The sequence below is a fragment of the Mustela erminea genome, chromosome 1, assembly GCF_009829155.1.
Source record: "Mustela erminea isolate mMusErm1 chromosome 1, mMusErm1.Pri, whole genome shotgun sequence".
NCBI classification, from domain to species: Eukaryota; Metazoa; Chordata; class Mammalia; order Carnivora; family Mustelidae; genus Mustela; species Mustela erminea.
Window position 1 is genome coordinate 55,096,716 of NC_045614.1, and position 6,000 is coordinate 55,102,715.

Here is a 6,000-nt window from a genome sequence, read left to right on the forward strand (position 1 = left end):
CATTTATACCATCTGGCAAACAATGAATACTTTTTAAATATAAGTATGCATCAAATATATTGCCTATGAAATACTTACACTGGGAAAGTGTTCAATGTTTATCTGACATTTGAATTGAACTAGCTGTGTTGTATTTTTGCCTACTAAATCTGGTGATCTTGTTCTAATTCCTTCCCTGTTTCCCTTCACAGGTGTTTTCCCCCCAAAATCTCTTTCATGCCTCATGTCATATGGGTGCCTGTTTCTCAAAGAACCCCAACTAATACATGGTGAGAATTAAATGAGAGAAAAAACCAGAACGATCACAGAACAGCGCCTGGTCCCCAGGAAGTAAACATTTGCTCCCAGCAGAATAAAATATTTAAAAAAACAAAAACAAAAACAAGGGGCGCCTGGGTGGCTCAGTGGGTTAAGCCACTGCCTTCGGCTCAGGTCATGGTCTCAGGGTCCTGGGATCGAGCCCCGCATCGGGCTCTCTGCTCAGCAGGGAGCCTGCTTCCTCCTCTCTCTCTGCCTGCCTCTCTGCCTGCTTGTCATCTCTCTCTGTCAAGTAAATAAATAAAATCTTTAAAAAACAAACAAACAAACAAAAAAAACACATTTCATGAGAGGTGTGTGTATTTGTTTGCATGTTTTTGACTCATTCTGGAGGACATCAGGATTGGGGGTTGCTCCAGAAAGCAAGTATGAAAGCGAGATTCACTTTTCACTGCATGTTCATCTTGAACCTATCAAAAAAACTAAAAAAAATTTAAAAATTATTTTGAATTGAATTATTCATTGCAGTTTTGTATCTTGGAGGCCAAATTGGGCAGGAAGCCTGAGTCAGAGGCCACTGTTCTGCTGAGATCCCACTTTGTTCTGGGAGGCACTAGCTTGGAGGTTGCTAGGGCTCCCACCAACTCCTATGTTTCTGAAGGCCCTTTTCCAAGGCCCAAGTTATTATGTCAATGCCAAACAATGACCTTTGATCCTGGAAGACCCTGAGGATCTCCCCACTCATCCTATCACAGTGCTCCTGACCCACCTAAGTTTTTCTTGGAAGGCAAGGAGATAGGCATGGAGGCAGGAGGTATCTCCTACCTTCTCTCACATTTTGCCTGCCAACAAAATAGGAAGCAGAGCTCATGTCAGGGAGTTGGGATTCCAGAAGGTCAGCAATCAAAGAGCCTTAAAGGTCAGGGAGTGTAGGAAAATTCTCCCCAACCTCCCTGACATCTGTTTCTTCATACTATGTTTGCACACCTCAAGTGATGGGAACCTCACTCCCTCAAGAGCAACTTTCCTAACCCGAGCAACTCTGCTGGGAAGAAGAGTTTGCTCTTTTCACTAAGATCTGGTACTATGTGACTGTCCCTGATGCCCCTGTGGGTCATTGCTCTGGGCCCCCAGACCCTGTGAGCTTGCTGCAGGGGACCCCTCAGGATGATTCCTCCAGCTCATTAAGTCTGAGGCCTTCTTGGTCTCCTACTTTTCCTGGGCACACTAGCCCTAGCTCTTTTGTATGGTCCAGAACCTAGGAATGGGATGGAGAACCAACATGTCTTCAGACAGCACCTGCTGCACCAAAACTCATAAAAAATTTGTTTTTCGGGCTTGCCCTGGGTGAAGCCTGAGGAAACCAAAGTGTCCTACACAGAGGGCAGCGGGTCTCCAGTGTCCAGAATGCCTGGGGCCCCCACCCCAACTCTGTGCCTCTCCTGCTTGGACAGCACTGACATTCTCAGCCAAAGTTAGAGTCTGGCACTGGCATCTGTATCTGGGACACTTCCTTCTGTTAACCCATTCTTTTTCTATAAAAAAAAATGGGGGTGCCTGGGTGGCTCAGTCAGTTGAGTGTCTGCCTTGGGCTCGGGTCATGATCCCGGGGTCCTGGGAGGGAGTCCTGCATTGGTGGGGAGCCTGCGTCGCTCTCTCTCCCTCTGCCCCTCCCCACTGCTTGTGCTCTCTCGCACTCTCTCTCTCAAATAAATAAATAAAATATTTCTAAAAATACAAAATAAAAAAATAGAAAGTTCAGAAGATCCAGAGGTAGCTACTCTTAATACTTTCTTGTAGGTTCCCCTAGAGATATTCTAAGGATTTTCAGCATGCTTGTGCTGTCCTTGACTTGGGAGTTGTCCCCTTGCCTTCCTTAATGTGCAGTTCTGGAAGGTGGCCTCTATTTCCTGATCCCATGCACCCTTGAACCCTCAGGTGACTCTATCCTGCTCCCTCCCTGACTCTGCACAAAAGGATTTTGTGTGGCATATGGGTTTAAGTTTTAATAGTTTGGCTCTTATTTATGTGTGTATTAAAGGAAACAGACTTGTACATTCAATCCATTACTTCATATCTTCTTAGAACAGGATTAAAATTTTAAAGTGAGTAGTAGTCAAAGTAACAGGCAGTTTGTAGACAAGGCAAAATTGCTTGGGGGAACACACGACTACTCAGAAACCTGGAAATATTGCTGTCGATTATAGAAAGGGGGTGGGGTCAGGAAAGTGAGATCCTTGCTTCATGCCAGGATAAAGCCCACCTGCTGGGGTTGGTAAAGGAAGGCAGAGGCTCTGGGGCTGTGATTCTCCATCTTTTTGGACCTGGGTGGCTCATGGATGGTTCATGGGTGGCTTAGTCGGTTAATCCGGTTAATCCGCTGACTTCAGCTCAGGTCATGATTCTGGAGTCCCTCATCGGCCTCCCAGTTCAGTGGGGAGCCTACTTCTCCCTCTCCCTCTCTGTGCACTCTCTCTCTCTCAAATAAATAGATAAAATCTTAAAAAAAAAAAATCTTGCTGACCATCAGAATCACGTGGAGAGTATTAAAGATCTCGATGTCCAAGCTGCATTCCAGATCAATGGGAGGTTGCAAGACAAGCATCTACCTTCTTTAAGTAGGACCAGGGACAGGTGAGTGGTTCCCAGAGCTCCCCACACCCCGCACCAGCCTCTGCCACCTCTCTCCAGAGAAGTACAATGTTGCAGGACCCCTGTTGGTGGGAGAAGCTCGCGGTCTCCCACTCTGGTGGGATTTACAGGACTCGGGGGGCTCAACTAAGTTCGGGGAGACGTTGGTCAGCTTACATAAGCTCTGCTCCACGCTCCATATTAGCAGTTAGCAAGGGGAAGCTATTTAAAGCAGGCGGCTGGGAGGCATGTGGGAGGCCACTGGGTCTGGCACATGGGCTCAGGGCGCAGGCAGAAGATGATGCCCCAAATTCTGATCCTCAAAGTGCCACGCAGGCTACACAAAAATAGGAGCGGAGCGCAGTGGCCAGACAGCATGGGGGCGTGGAGGAGGCTCTAATTAAAATGCTTAAGGCGCTTGGTGATATTCTTATTTCTCTCTCATCCCTACGCACTCGCTTCTGCTCATGCAATTGAAGGTCATTCATAATTCATTAATTCAGCAAATAACTCCTGGGCCAGGTCCTATCCAGGGCACTGGGGGATAATAACACAAATAATAATAGCTTGCATTTATTGAATACCAACTTTGTGCTAGATACTGTTCTACGTACTTGGCACACGGTCTCACGCCAATTGCAGGTGAAGAAACGCATGCACAGAGGGGTCGAAGAACTTGCTCAAGTTCTCACCAATAGCATGTGGCTGCTGTATGAGTAAGACAGCTTTCCTTCCTTCGAGAAGCTCACAATCTAGTGGAGTGAAGGCCTGGGAAACTTGTGACTGGGGTCCACCAGAGATGAAGTGCCACCTCTGTGGGGGGGGGAGGGTGAAGGGTGGAGGGGAGGACAGACCTTTGAAACAGGTTCTTTTTTCTTTTTTAAGATTTTATTTATTGGGGATCCTAGGTGACTCAGTTGGTTAAGCATCTGCCTTCGGCTGGGGTCATGGTCCCAGGGTCCCGGGATTGAGCCCTGCATGGGGTTCCCTGCTGAGTGGGGAGCCTACTTCTCTCTCTTCCTCTCCCCCACCAAGCTTGTGCTCTCTCTATATATCTCAAATAAATACATAATAAATAAATCTTTAAAAAAAGATTTCATTTGACAGAGAGAGCACGCACGTGTTTATGAGCATGGAGAGGGGAGGGGCAGAGGAAGAGGGTAAGGAGAAGCAGGCTCCCCACTGAGCCGGGAGCCCAATGCAGGACTCAATCCCAGGACCAGATGATCATAACCTGAGCTGAAGGCAGACGTTTAACCGATTGAGTGCCCTGAAATGGGTTCTAAAGGCTGACTAGGAGTTAACTAGGCTTAGAAGCAGTAGTAGAAAAGGGAAGGGCATTTCAGGCAAGGGAATGGCATGTGCAAAGGAGAGGCGGCAGGAAAACAGCACAGTTATGCCGTAAGTAAAAAGCAGTCTGATATGAGTGTGGGAAAGATACTATTCACTGCCTTAAACCTGTGTCTGGAACAGACCAGGAATGGCATCCTGCAGGAGGCTGGGAAGTGTGCTGAGGTCCCAAATTCTAGGTTCTCAGTTTCAAGAAACAACCAGTGTGCTTTCAGATAAAGGGAAAGGGAGACCTGGGTGTTCTCTTGTGTCTGCTCTGTCATGAGATGGGGTCCAATGAGGAGGGGGCCCCTGGAGGCACCACATGGTTAGCCTTTGCCCTGTTTCTCATGTCAGCTTATTCAAGAGAAGACCTGGTTTTTCAGATGACCTGTCCCCAGCTTGGGCTCTGCCCTGGAACACACCCACAGTGGGGAAAAGAGAATGTACAAGAGCCTTTCAGTTGGGAGGACCCAGACTTCTGTGCTGGCTCCATAAGCCACTTAGCATCTGGGAGCCTCAGCTTCCTGGTGAGTGAATTGGTGATGAATGTCTATCTTACAGGGTCACCATCATGCATAGGATAAAGCCAGGTGTCTGTGTTAGACTGAGCACAAAGATGGCCACCGTCTCTATCCCTAATTCATTGAGTTATGTAACCTTAAAATTCATTTGTTGCAGTTCTAACATCCAGTACCTTCAGAATAGTGACTGTGTTTGGATATAGGGTCTTTAAAGAGGTAATTATGTACAGACGGGGTCATTACAGTGAACCCGATCCAATATAGTGTCTTTATGAGAAGAGGAAATTTGGACACAGACATGCACCGAGGGAAGACCACATGAAGACACAGAGAGAAGGTGGCCGCCTGCACGCCAAAGACAGGGGTCTCAGAAGAAACCAATCCTGCCTGCACCTTGATCTTGGATTCCAGCCTCCAGAACTGTGAGGAAACACATTTCTATTGTTTAATTCACCCGGTCTATGGTACTTTGTTATGGCAGCCTACGAACTGATACCTACCCCTTTGTGGCTCCTTCCGGGAAAAGATGGGTCTATCTCTTCACCCTTGGGTCTAGCTGGTCTTGTGACTTGCTTTGGCCAACACAAGGCTGAAAGGCAGCAGAAGTGACAGAGGGACAGTTCTGAGCTCACGCTTCAGGAGACCATGCCTGCCTCTGCTTGTTATCTTGTTGGGAACCAGCCTGGCCTGGTCTGCTGGAAGCTGGGAGAACACGTGGAGCAGAACTCATTCCTCTCAGTCAAAGCTGTTCTGGACCAGCCAATCCCCAAACATGTGACAGAACCCTGCTAAGATCAGCAGGGCTGCCAACCTGGGCAGTGACTGGTCTCAGATGTGTGAGAGGGCCCGATCGAGACCAGAAGAACAATCTAGCTGATATGCGGACTGATGAACGAGGATAAGTGCTTCTGTCACTGAGTTCAGGAGTGTTTGTTACCCAGCACTAGCTGACTTCCAGAGCTTCTGTAACAAGGTGTTCTCTCCCCAGACCAGCCTCTCAGTTCTTGGACCATGTGGGCCAGTGCATGGCCAGAGGCAGCCTCTCTTTTTACAGAAGATGCTTGTGCACCTCTGATTTTGACAGGTTGCCCAGGAATCAACACAGGGCCTTTAGGGTAGGAAGACTCTGTTGAGACAGTGGTGTATGAGACGCTGCTCCAGGGTGGGGCCCAGCTGTATTTTAAATCTCACGTGGAAATTCTGGATTCATGGATAAAAAGGACGTGGGATATACATATATAAAATGCAGCCATCGAAA